The 12,489-nt window shown below is 48.0% G+C and overlaps 1 long non-coding RNA gene across 1 annotated transcript in view; it reads left to right on the top strand.

Annotated features, from left to right (window-relative positions):
* Nucleotides 1–4,157: 4,157 nt before the first annotated feature.
* LOC143347753 (uncharacterized) overlaps nucleotides 4,158–12,489 on the top strand; it is a 45,847-nt gene continuing 37,515 nt past the window's right edge. Inside the window, exon 1 of the long non-coding RNA XR_013080663.1 lies at nucleotides 4,158–4,572. This is a non-coding gene — a long non-coding RNA (uncharacterized LOC143347753). The remainder of the gene's footprint in view (nucleotides 4,573–12,489) is intronic.

The raw sequence follows: 12,489 nt of genomic DNA, 5'->3' as shown, positions 1-12,489 counted from the left end.
TTCTGTGGTTTTCGCAACGCGGACCGCTTTTGGAATCGTTCGTCGTTCAAAACGCGCATCGGTTCTTTCCTATTTCGCTCCATTCGAGTCTTCGTTCTCCTTTGAATCTTTCGGGCATTTTACGAAGAATGCGACTTTGTCGCGAAATAAAATCTACGTTCTCGAACTCTGTGGACAAGTACTTTTCACCCTTGGACATTGCCCTTTTGATTCTCGTTTACCGTCTCGTTATATCCCCCCCCCCCCCCCACTTTGACCGTGTCATCCTCTCACCACCCCCGCGGTGCATAACCTGTGCTCGTTATTACATAACAGTTGCCACGTTGTATCTTTTAGGACGTTGCGACCTGTTTACCACGATTCCTCTCGCTCTTCCGGCCTTTTGCTTTCCCTCTGACATTTTACGTCGAGCTGACATGCTGTTTTAACTCGCTTCATTTGTCACGTGTCGGAACGACGCTCTTATATTCAGTCAACGTTGAATCTAAACGAGATGCGGAATCGTTTTTGTTTTCGATGAACGATTCGTAAAAAATTGTTATCTTTTCCGCTTTTTTTTCTGAAATCGTGTACTGAGTACAGTTTGGCTCGCCGCGGCAATGCGTCCAACCTTTTGCCTCCTGTGCCCTCCCACCATTCCCACGTGCCAACGAACTTTCGACAAAAAGTAATCACCGACCTACAGCTAGTGCCGGAAGTCGTAGGAAGATGTCAATTGTACAACGCTATCTTGCAACAAACCTATGCCAATTAAACGGATAAACGAAGAGACCGATACGCGGCGTCTCGTCAACTATTTTCAAATAATCACCATCGACGGTCCATGTAATAAAATTTGGATATCAAGAATGGATATTATTACTGCGCCGGAAGTCTTCCGAGTGAGTATGACTTCAAATTAATACATTTTTTATCCCGTTTTATTCCAATTACATTTCTCGCCATCTGCAATTTTCTTTCGTGTCAAAAACGTTCCATTCTCCGCGTTATCGAGATTATAGTCGATCGGAAACAGAAGGAAATAGCAATTTCTAAGCTTTCTTCTCGAATACGATTTATCGAAAACGTATCTGGAAACTAGTATCTCGCAGATGATTTTCTACGAGTCTGTTCGAGATGGATTTCCATATTTTTCGCGTATAAATTACATCGAATTAATCGTTTTCTTCCATTGTAATTTATTTTTTATAGATATCGATTAATCGAAAGTATCGAAACATCGTAAAGAAAAATACTTTAATACCGATCAAACAAATTGTGGTTCCGTGTAACGACAGAGTCCCCCCCACTTCCTAGAAGCATTTGGCAGTGGCACATAGGCGCGTTTGTACTGTAGGTGTACGCCAACAAAAGCGTGTGGGTTTATATATAGAAATAGCACCGACGGAACAGCACCGGAAGTGAAGGAGTTCCGCCCAAGCCTGAAGGGTCACCGCACTTTGAAAACCGGGATCCAAGACTGCACGTATTACGTTTACTCGCCGGAATTCTATCTAGGTTGTTGTCGTACGTACATGAATTTTCGTTTATCATCACGGAACGTGAAAATTAACGTTAGAAAAGAAAATGGTTGTCTGTGAGAATCGTCGTCGCGTACGAGAAAACGATAATAATCAAGGTCGTTTCCTTTTCGTAACGATTTAAATAACTCGTCGTTAATATCTGTTTCGCGACTATGTTAAATTTATTCGAACGCGTTTCGATTCACGGGGATCGTTAAAGAGGATGTCGAAGGCTCGGAAGCGTCGTTGGCGGAAATAAGGCGGGCGTTCCTGTAGCAAGATTTAAGGTCTCGACGGCGCACGAAGCGTTTCCCTCGTTAACGCGTGCAAACGTTTCCATGCTAAACGCGTGACTTTATGAATGAAACCACTACCGAGCGCAGTAGTTCCTACGCGATGGCAGTAGTACTCGCGTTTACTCGCTCGTTCTACGTAGGAAGGAAGTCGCGGGCGAACTAGTATTGTCCGTTCCAGCAGTGGTGGGCGCCGACCGCGACTGGTCAATTACCCGGTCAACATTTTTCCGGCAGGATGCCGCATTCAAGGAAGTGTAACTACGTCTGCAGGCCATCTACAGGGTGCTTTTAATCGCGTCGATGTCTAATGTATTATTCATGGTTCAATTAGGTACGTACCTTCGAATTCGCGGCGTAACGAGCGCGGATGCGTCACGAAAATTGCCAATATCGATGCTCGATAACGTTCGTATTTCTATCGAGCCGTTCGCCATTTTCTTCCTCTACGTCGACGGAGAGGAATATTTGTTTCCGTCGAGACGAGACGCGTTCCGAATAGCCCGAAAGGGTGTCGCGATGGTCCGCGTCCGATCGAATTCTAGGGCGACGACTGGCCACTCTATTTCTAAACTCATTTCTATTTTCTATTTGTATATGCCAGCACGACAATTTTATACGTCTGTGATATTTCGAGGAGTCAGCGTTACCCTGTCGCGTCGCCTCCTCTACCGGATGAGCGTTTCGAGAAAATATATCGACAAAAACTTTATCGATCGATCGATCGAGTTTTCGGGTCCGAATGAAGTCTTTGACCGGCTTGAACGAATTCACAGGGAATTCTATTTTACTCTGTTTCCATTGGAACGTAATCGTATTCGATCGAGTAATTAGTACCATACTACAAAGCGGCCATTAAGCATTTGCATTCTCCGCGTAAACGTCACGCGGCCTCTTTGCTTGATTGTGTGTTTGTAGCCGTAATAGTAGGAATCGTGTCTACCTTACACGCGAGCTTGTACACGTTTAAACGCGATAGCGATCGACGCATCGCCGCTACGGAATTCTTGTTACGCAATTGACCTACGATATTGCTTGTCGCGCTTTCGGGAAATCGGATCCACAGCGTATTCTGCACGAGATGTATCTTGGCTTGAAGCGCGCGCTCGCGTACGCTTAGGAAAACATACGCAATTTCGAAAGCACCTCGTTCATAATGCATGAGATTTTTATGGTCTGCGTATAAAACCAAATTCACCTCGACATTGACTTTACGCAAATCGCTGCCGTATTTCGTTGACCCAGCACACTGGAACGTTTCGCGTGTAGAAGAATCTAAAGTCACGTTTCCACGCGTAGAGTAGAAGCGACTCTCTTTAGGCTGGGTACAAACGTGTGATTCCCCTAATAAAGGGGATATCGAAGGTTCGTTAAAAATCAAATCCGACTTTAATCATTGTATTATACGCAGCCTTGGGTGATCGAGTGTGTTGTGCAGCGTTTCTTTAGAATGTAGTTTGTTGTCGTGGAAAACTGTGATTTAGAGGGCAGAAGGACCGCGAGGGAAACGCGAAACCCTCCACTAGAGCGTTACAGAGAGTCGAGAACAGGATAGCATACGGTCCGTTGAAGGGATTTTCATTGCATGCGCGCTAGGCGTGACGCTAGCAGCCTAGAGCAGCGATATATAGAGGCAAAGTCTAAGACGAGGAACAAGGGTGTCAGCCATTTTATGAAACGGCTGAGCCGTCTCGTCTCGTCTCACTGCCATTAGAGCGCGCCACATTCAGGAGATTTGACGAAAAATACGGCTCTACGGTTTTATAATCGCGGTCATTGAAACTGCGTGTTACAGTGTTCTCGACGCTAATTAGTAACGTTTGAGAAATTCAAATTTGATACAGACGCGACCCGCGTTCATCGTTCGCGACCATCGTAAAAAAATAATCGCAAATTTTCCATCGATTTTTTTTTTTTTTTGACGTACGTTCGCAAGAACACCGAGTTCGGTGAAGTGCATCGATCATTGCTATGTATATCCGAGAGTGAGTTTTGGTCGATCCACTTACGCTCGATAATGCCCCATCTTTTCAGCTCGTAATTTCCGTGTTTTCCGACCTCGTGGCTTCCCCTTCCCTTCGTCTTCGTGCACGCTTCACGATATCGCGAAGGTGGCGGATGGACGAAAAGAGAGGTCGGCACGAGGAGAAGGTCGAATAGAGAGAACGAGACGGGCGGCATGCTACGTGGGGAGAACGAAAGAAAAACGAATGGCTCGTCGCGCGAGCGAGACAGACTCGAAGGAATGGAGCCCGAGAGGGGTGGGGGTCGCGGAGAATTGGGGAAGGGGGAGAAAGAGAGAGACAGAACAGGGAATCCACGAGCGATCGGCTGCTCTACTCAGTCCTCGTCCGTCTGCCAGTCGGTCATATACGGTGTAAGTTTGACAGTTTGCGCCCCTTACGTCACTAGAGTTTCGACGAGCTCGCGCTTCCGCGATTCGACAGTGCCTTTGGTGTGCCTTTGTAGTTGCTGGAAGAGATACACCCGTACATCTCGGGACATGCTTAAGTGTTATTGTTCGATGTGGGATTTTCTCTCCGTACCTAGTCGATCACTTGGATTTTACCGGAACTTGCTCGCCTAAGACTACGGTTACTTCATTGCGTGTATCTCGTCCATCGACTATTCCGTTGAACTCAGTGTCGTTTCCTATTACGAATTCGTTTTCTCGTGCACCATTTTTCTTTTTTTACTCTTCATCGATCATCGAAGTTATCGACAGTACCGTCGAGATGTCCCGCGGTCTTTGCAAACTACGAAAAGAAAAAGAAAAGGTACGTGTCGAGAGCGCTTTGATTGCGTTCGTTAAAAAAAAAAATCGTGAAACCGATACGATGTCGGGGGATTCCTCGCTCTCCTTAGCATGCCTTCTTGAGACGCACGAAAAATCGAAAAATCGGCGAAGATTTGCACGGTAAACGTAAAAAACTCGCTCGCTCGATACACCGCCGTCACGACGATAGGTCGAGACTCGTCTCATAAAGTCGTTGCTGCGTAAACAGTACGTTGCGAAATAGAACGCTGTTTGCTATGCTACTTCGATACCGTCATCTCACGACTCTCTCGCTGCGCGTCGAACAATATTCTTTTCATCGAAATTCCTATCCTAGCTCTATTTTCCTTTGATCGCAGATTCGTTTCGAAGGTAGTCGTTCCTCTATTTTATCCGAAAACACGAACGTCCGTTCCTTTTTTTTTCTTTCGCGAACGAAAGGCACGATTCTCGTTGGGTCGTAATGGTCGTCTGTTGGATAATCTGTACGCGCTTTGACGCCGATCCTGGCGTCGATTAACGTTAATGAAGTTTGAGTGACGCATACGCGCATCGTCGATGATTAAAGCGTTAATCTCGCCAGCATATCGTGGAATTTGCAGACTCACGAGGAAAAGGCGAAACGGTTCTACTAGCGGCGTCCGCTTTCAAGCGAGTCGATCGGAAACGTGTGGTCGCTGTTCATCCCTATTTTGCGCGTCGGTGAATGAACTGGTGGCGGTAATAAAGTGGGGGCAGAGGAGGGCAGCTTCCGCGCGCGAACTTTTCCTTGAACGAGCGATCGTCGATCGGTGATCCACGACCGAGTAAAAATTAACGTCTCGACGGTCGGAATCGTCTGTGAAGAAGCGACGAAATCGCGGATGTGGAAACGAACTCGCGCGTAATTTTACATTGGACACGTATGGGGTACCTACGCACGTGCGCGTTTGACTGTGTACGCGCATGCGCACGTAAAGTCGTTTGATCTCTCGCAAATGGCGTAAGTAGATCCGTACGTATTATTAAATAGATAACGACCATAAATTTGGGCAAGTTACATAAAGGCGCAAAAGTACGCGTTAAGGTCCAACCATTCTATTTATGTACCGGCAGCGACCGGCGATCTAGGACCGTGGTTCTCAATCCCGTTTCTAGTCGTCTGATCGAAAATTACTAACTCGTCGGGAATCTCGTTGTTCCTTGAGTATTTTTGGCGACGTCGTCGATCCGGCGATAGAAATTTTCGTAACGTCGTAGCAGTACTAGTACGCAGTTGTACGAGCGGACGCGACAAATAAAGCACGATAAACTTGTCGAGCGAGCGCCACTGGGCGAGAAAGTCATCGAGAACACTGTCTGTTTATCGTTGCCCGTATGTCTATTTGCCTTTTATCAATTTTAGAAGCGATAATTTCTTTTCCAAATTGCGAGACCGTACGAGAGAGTCACAGGCGCAGACGGAAGCGTGTGCGTTTCACACGCTCGCTCGTAGAGGCTAGAGCGCGTAGTTTTTTTCCATCTGTTCGGGTTACAGAGAGATCCGGATTATCGGGGAAAGCTGGCAATAGTTTAGCGGAGATTCGTCGGCGGCGTAGTAGATAGGCCTGTTTTCGATCAGACGCATATTTAAACGCGGAAAAATCGCGGAACGTCGCCGAAATCGAAGGTCCGCCGCGACGTAGAAATTTTTCCATGGCGCCACGGCGCATTATTGGCGCTCTTCCAAACGAATCAGCTCCTAGCTTCGTCTATTTTCGTTGATACCGATCTTTGTAGGAGGACAGCGTCTGCACACGGTATTGGCGTTCTCTCTGTCGGAAAACCGTTGACGTTTCCAGCGATTCTCTCTTTCCCGGGAAACTGATAAATAGAAACGATTTAAAAATAGGATCACCGCCAATTCGAATCACGCGTGACTCACTTAAATATCGTCTCTCTCTTCTCTTTTTGCTCATTTCCCAGCATGTTTCCTTTTTGCATCCGTCTCGTTCGATCCTTTATCGGCTGTATGCAATAACTCGTCGAAGGCACCGACGCGTCTCGCTCTATACCACGTCGCATGCAACAGGTATCTGGCTTGACGTCACGATATCAGGACGAAGAAAGAAAGTACGATGCAAGGGGCCGCAAGAAAGAGTGAAACGAGACAATGTGGTAGCGAGGGGGTGGGCGCGACGATACCTCGACAGTGGTGGTAGAAGTTTGTGTCGTTCGACGGTGGGTAGCGGTACCGGTGGAATCGTGCATACACGCTCGCTCCGTTTTTTATATCTCCGTTTTTCACATTCGTCTCTGTCTCTTCTCCCGCATTGTTGGTCGAGAGAAACAAACTTAGCCGAGTAGAGTTGTGTCACCGCGACGCCCTGTTATGCGACTGTTATTCAACGTGCGCGGAAATGTGCGCCGGAAACGTAGCGTGCAGATATATACCTAGGGAACCCTACCGACAAGCTTTTTTACCGTTTAGCGGTACGTGGTTCTCTCCTGTGTACTTTTCTCTCGCGAAGGAAATATGGATTTATGGGCTAACCGTGGATTCGTCGAAACGCCTCGATTCTTCTCAACTGTATCGACGATGCGTCTGTGAATCATAGGTTATGATTCAACGCGCGTTTTTAAAATATGCGTAGGATATTAACGTATAATTACTTCATGACAGGCGTTAAATAATCGTCGACCGTATCCGGCAGGGAATTTCCAGTGAATCGAAAGTAATCGAGAAACATCGTCGCTTTGTATGGTTCGTGGAAAAAATAGGACGCGCGGTATAGTTCGTGCAGCGATCCTCTTCCGCATTTTTCGTCGATTCTGCTTGTTTCTGCTCGGCATGTAAAACGGTGAGGGGAAACAGTACCTGGTTGGTATAACGGGGTGTCGGTAGAGACGGCCGCTGCCACTATGGGAATTCTAATTAGAGATAATGACGTCATTAAGGTCTGAGCCACGACGAGACGAGACGAGACGAGACGAGTCGAGACGAGACGAGACGGTCTGCTGCGCTTACTGTACATACTCTATTCCGAGTGCGCGCGCACTGGTGTGCCGCGCGTACACGCGAAACGAGCTTTGTTCGAGCTTCGTGTTCTATCGTGCCGATGCACGGCTCCTCCGGTGCGAATGCACTCTAAACTCTAGGCAAGAAGGCGAAACAGCTCCTATCGCGCCGCAGTAGAATAGACGAGTTTACGCGAGGAAACGGCCGGAGCAACGAGACGCGTTTTATCGGCCGAACGGCGTCGCGGTATCGTCGAATGCGTGGCATTAATTTCAGTATTATTGAAATACAGCGCGTATCTCGTCGCCTTCATTCATTCCCTCTGTTCCAGTATCGTGTAACCGTAAATTTTTTTCTTATCTGTCCGACCGGTTGACGCGGCCAGTTTGCTTCGACTTTCGTGAATAAGAATATTGGCGAGCGATACGACGCTTCGAGATTTATGTTCATTTTTTTTCTCTCTCTCTCTCTTGCGACTTCTTGTTAAGTAACCGAGTAGTTTCGGTTCAGAGTCCAGCGCGATAGCGATTCAGGAACGGACGAGAAATTCGGTCGCGCGAACCAATCTTCGGGATCTTGTTTTGTTCTCGGTTAAAATTCTATTTATAAATTGTTTGCGTTTTAGAGCAGAGAAATTATCCGAGAAAAGAGAAACGATGGCGCGTGAGTTTTCGCGAAACCGCGATATCCGCCAACGGATGACCAATCTTCTTTGTATCGCGATCGCGTCGGCTCGGTGTGCGCGCGCGCGCGCGACCGCGGGCGGACTTGTCTCTCTATGTGTCGGTGGCGTTGTTTTTTTGCTAACGTCACGCGACAACTATGTGCGACACACAGTCCCGGGGCGTACCACTCGGATTGCAAAACTCCCAGGGCCGTCTACGAGCGGATCGCGAACGCGACGGATACTTTACCTTTTTCTATTATTGAAATTATCGCTGCGTTGCGCTATATACAAAATTCCTTGGCTTAGAGACGATTAAGATTTCTCGAAAGAACGACGTCGTAAGGTTTGCGGATGAGCGGAGCGGCAGTTTGTATGGGACTCGCGGCGAGCCGCTGCTAAACAAGACCTTATATGGCGCAAATATCCCCGTGGCTCCTCGTCCCGTAGCATTCCTTAACAACCTTCTCGAGCGAGATATTTCATCGGCGACTCGGGAGTTCTGCCGTTTCTTCGTGCGTCCACCCCATTCCGTTCCCTCTTCGTGGGAATCGCGGGTTCAGGACTTTGTCCCTCCGCCCGTCGTTCGACCCAAGGTGAACCTCGAGAAACGGTTTCGCGTGTTCCGATTGTCCGGCACGTCCGCGCGACGTCGAATTCTACGCCCGTCAGCGGTTCTTGACGAACGATACCGAAACACGCCATAGTACACGCGTTGGTACGATTTGAGAACCGCTGGCATGCCTAGACGCTGCTGCTCCCGGCACCGCTGTCGCGCGGTTGGCTCTTTAAACTTTAAAAGCCAACACGCTGGCCGCGAAACTATTGACGACCGGACAGGGCCGTCGTCGTTCTAGAGGACCCCCACCAAGTCCGCTGGGGCTCCTTTCGAATTTTCTCCCCTCCACGTTCCTTCGTCGGACTCTCGACTCTTTCATTCTCTTTCTCTTGTTCTCGTTGTCTGTCGGGATCCGTGGCTGCTGCCCTCTTCCTTTCTCCGTTTATCCGGGGCTCGTTGCGCGGTGTTCGCGAGGCCCTCGAAACTCACCGAAAACCGCCTATTCTCCGTCGCGGGAACCGACGCCTTGCCATCACACGGTTATGCAAAACAATTATCGCGGAATGCGGTCAGCTGTTCCGAGACGCGCGTTGACGTCATGCGGTTAACGCGTGCGCGAATTCTTGCGGGCTCCTACGCACGTGCGTCGTGACTACGTGACCCTGCGAAACTGCACCCTCCTCCGAGTCCAATCTTGTCTTTTTTCTCCCTTCTCTTTCTCTTTCTCTCCCTCCTCCTCCTCCTCCTCCTCCTCCTCCTCCTCCTCCTCCTCCTCCGCCTCCTCCGCCACCTCCTCTTCCCCCTCGGTCGCTCAATCTTTGTGCCACCTAATTAGAGAAACGCGCGACGTCTCCCGCAGCACTTCCGTTTTCCTCTTGTGTAACCCGCTCCCCGAGACACGCCTCGTCCTTGAAAGTTTTACACGTGCCGGAATTACACCGACTGCGAACCCATTCGGTGTAAACAGACGAGCGGGGTGGGCACGGATCGACGGTAGATCTTTGATCTAGGGAACCATCCGCGTCGAATGCCATTCCCGCGCTCGGTTGAACGTTGTACTTCTCGGCAATACTCGAAAGACAATCATTAATTGCTGCTCAAATATTCGTATCGTTAGCTGTACAAATATTTTGTCGTTACACAAAACGCGCAGGTATCGCTCGCCCGGCGCCTATTATCTTCATCGAGTTCGTTGTGGCGACACTCCTCGCACTCGCCAACAGAGGGACACGTTCGACTTTTACCTCTCTCGCAAGTACTCGGCCGTTTATTCCTCTATATACATATACGCGCGTCTGCGCTTTCATAATTTAATCGTGCCTTTCGCAAAACTAATGTCGCGTTTCGTGGGAAAGCGTTGCGTCAAAAAATGAATGAGATCGTTCGTTCCTACGAAGCATGAAGAGAGAAAGAAAAGAAAGCCTTGAAACGACGAATAATTTATATAGTAGGTCGCTCGTTGCTCCGCTGATACTCTCTATGGCAGCAACACCGGATCGGCAGTGTGGGTCTTTAAAAAATTAGCAAGGTTCGGTCCGCGCGTGGGTTCGTTCAACTTTGGCTGCTCAGTCGAGTTCGCGCGCGCACACACACGCGGGGAACATTTCTCCCTTCCTCTTCTCTGCCTTACATCCCTCTTTCTTTCCTCTAGCTCCTCTTCCGTCTACTTCTATTTGTATGTAGAAAGAATGTTCTGCTCGAGTGATTTATTGTTCCCACATCCATTGATGAAAAAAAAAAAAATTTTTTTTTAATTTTTTAAATTATCTTTTCGCTGTTAGTTGTTATCTAAGAGATATTCAAAATTGTTGAAAGCTACTCTAACCTAGACCTAACGTTGTCGTTGCCGCCACGACGGTGGAAAGTTTCTTAGAGATTGTAATTACCTTTCGGAACGGGGTCGCGACAGTCGTAGCGACACGGTATCGCTGTTGTTCAGATAGCACGAGGCTAAAGAACACGGTGCCAACGGGTATAAATGTCCACGTGTCGTAGTTCGAAAAAAATGCCTTAATTACGTTAGAGAAGCACCGAATCTTTTACCCAGTCAAGCGTTAGGCCCAATTCCATATGGATGTACCTGGTATGTGCAACGCGCGATAAGAATGGAAAAATATGGTCGAGACGCGTTCGAGGTGTTCAGAATGTTTCGAAAACGGAGCTAAGAGTACATAAATATTCAGAAATTGTTGCACGCCACTATACGGTATCGCTATCTTGTTCTCGACAGGGAAAACCGTTTCGATTATCGACGAAAGAACAATCGTTCGGCATTGAAGATTTACGAATAAGATCGAGGAATCAGCGATATCGCGATTAGCCGCACGGTGGCTCAACATGAACGCGTGTAGAGCTCGATAGCCCTGTACGCGAAGTAGCGTGTTTGTTCTCTCGTAATCGGTTCTCAGATCAGCCAATCAACGAAGTCCTATTGCTTGGACCAGCAACACCGAGCGTCGGGGACGTATCTAAACGCGACATAGCTATAGTGTGTGACGCGAGGCAGCGTGGGAACTCCTTGGAGGCTCCGGGGTTCTCAGTTCGAAGCCATTGAAACAGAAACCAGCCTCGGCCGTGTTATGTGATATATTTCGTTGTACCGTTTCTCGATCGTCGAGAAATGGACGCTTTCGCAAAGATCGAGCTCGAAATATAAAATGAAACGGCAAAGGGTCCGAGAACGATCGTGCACGAACGAACCAAAGACTGAGAAATTGACGACGGTAGCCGACCAGACGCAGATACGTCTTCGTCTTCTCCGGTTCGTGCTTTAGTTGGCGAGTTTTTGCCGCATTTTACGAGCGCTTTAGCGGCGCTTTTTATAGCCGCCGGGTCACTTCACAATGCGCCATCACTGTGGGCTTTTTACAGACATCCTTTATCTAAGCGGTAGTATCGAGTGTGTGGGTACTTTGCATATGGGCCGGGTTATATAATGGGTGTACGGCGTACAGGCTCTTCCCAATCGTACGTTCGATGTACCGACGTGTACCACGCCAGTCGACTTCCGTCGGTCTTTCTTTTCCTTCTTTTATCGTCGGTATTGCGAACTGCAATTCGACGCAGCGAAATGGCTCGCGGTTAGCTCTGCGTCGTCGATCGATACGACCAAAAGTCTGAATCGCGAACAATAATATCCGTTTAATAAGCTCGATTAACGATCGATAACGTAGATTTCGTCTCGTTTTATTTAGTCGTCGTTGATCCTCTTTATTCGGAATGGAAACTTGTAATTCGATCTAAGTTTATTATTTAAAACTGCTATTGCGCAAACGACGAATAATTGTCTGTTTTTCGTCGATGGTTGTATGGGGAACATCGGTATTTATTTATGCCGTTGCAGCGTGCGCGTGTATCTTTGGCTGTGTGCGTATCTCTGCATACCACGTCCTGTGCATAGATCGTTCCCTCTTTCTCTCGCCATTCAGAGACTCGCCATGAATGAACTGCAGACTCTTCGTTCTCTTCGTAGTAAATACTTTTTCCCACACGTTCACCGCAACAATGGTCACCGTTCAAGGTTCGAGGGTAAACACGAACGTTGACAAGTTATTTGTCTACCCTCGTTCGATTCGTATAATCTGTGTTATTTTTTATTTTGCCACGTACACGTGGTGATCGTTCGGAAAAAAATATGCGAGAGCCCCGCGCACAATTTAAGAAGGGTTAACGAACTCCGGTCTCCTCGATAGCGTAACATTCGTGGGTAAATACTTTA

This window comes from Colletes latitarsis, chromosome 11 (assembly GCF_051014445.1).
Source record: "Colletes latitarsis isolate SP2378_abdomen chromosome 11, iyColLati1, whole genome shotgun sequence".
Taxonomy (NCBI): domain Eukaryota; kingdom Metazoa; phylum Arthropoda; class Insecta; order Hymenoptera; family Colletidae; genus Colletes; species Colletes latitarsis.
Note: the sequence above shows the minus strand (reverse complement) of the source record. Positions and strands in the feature narration are given on the sequence as shown.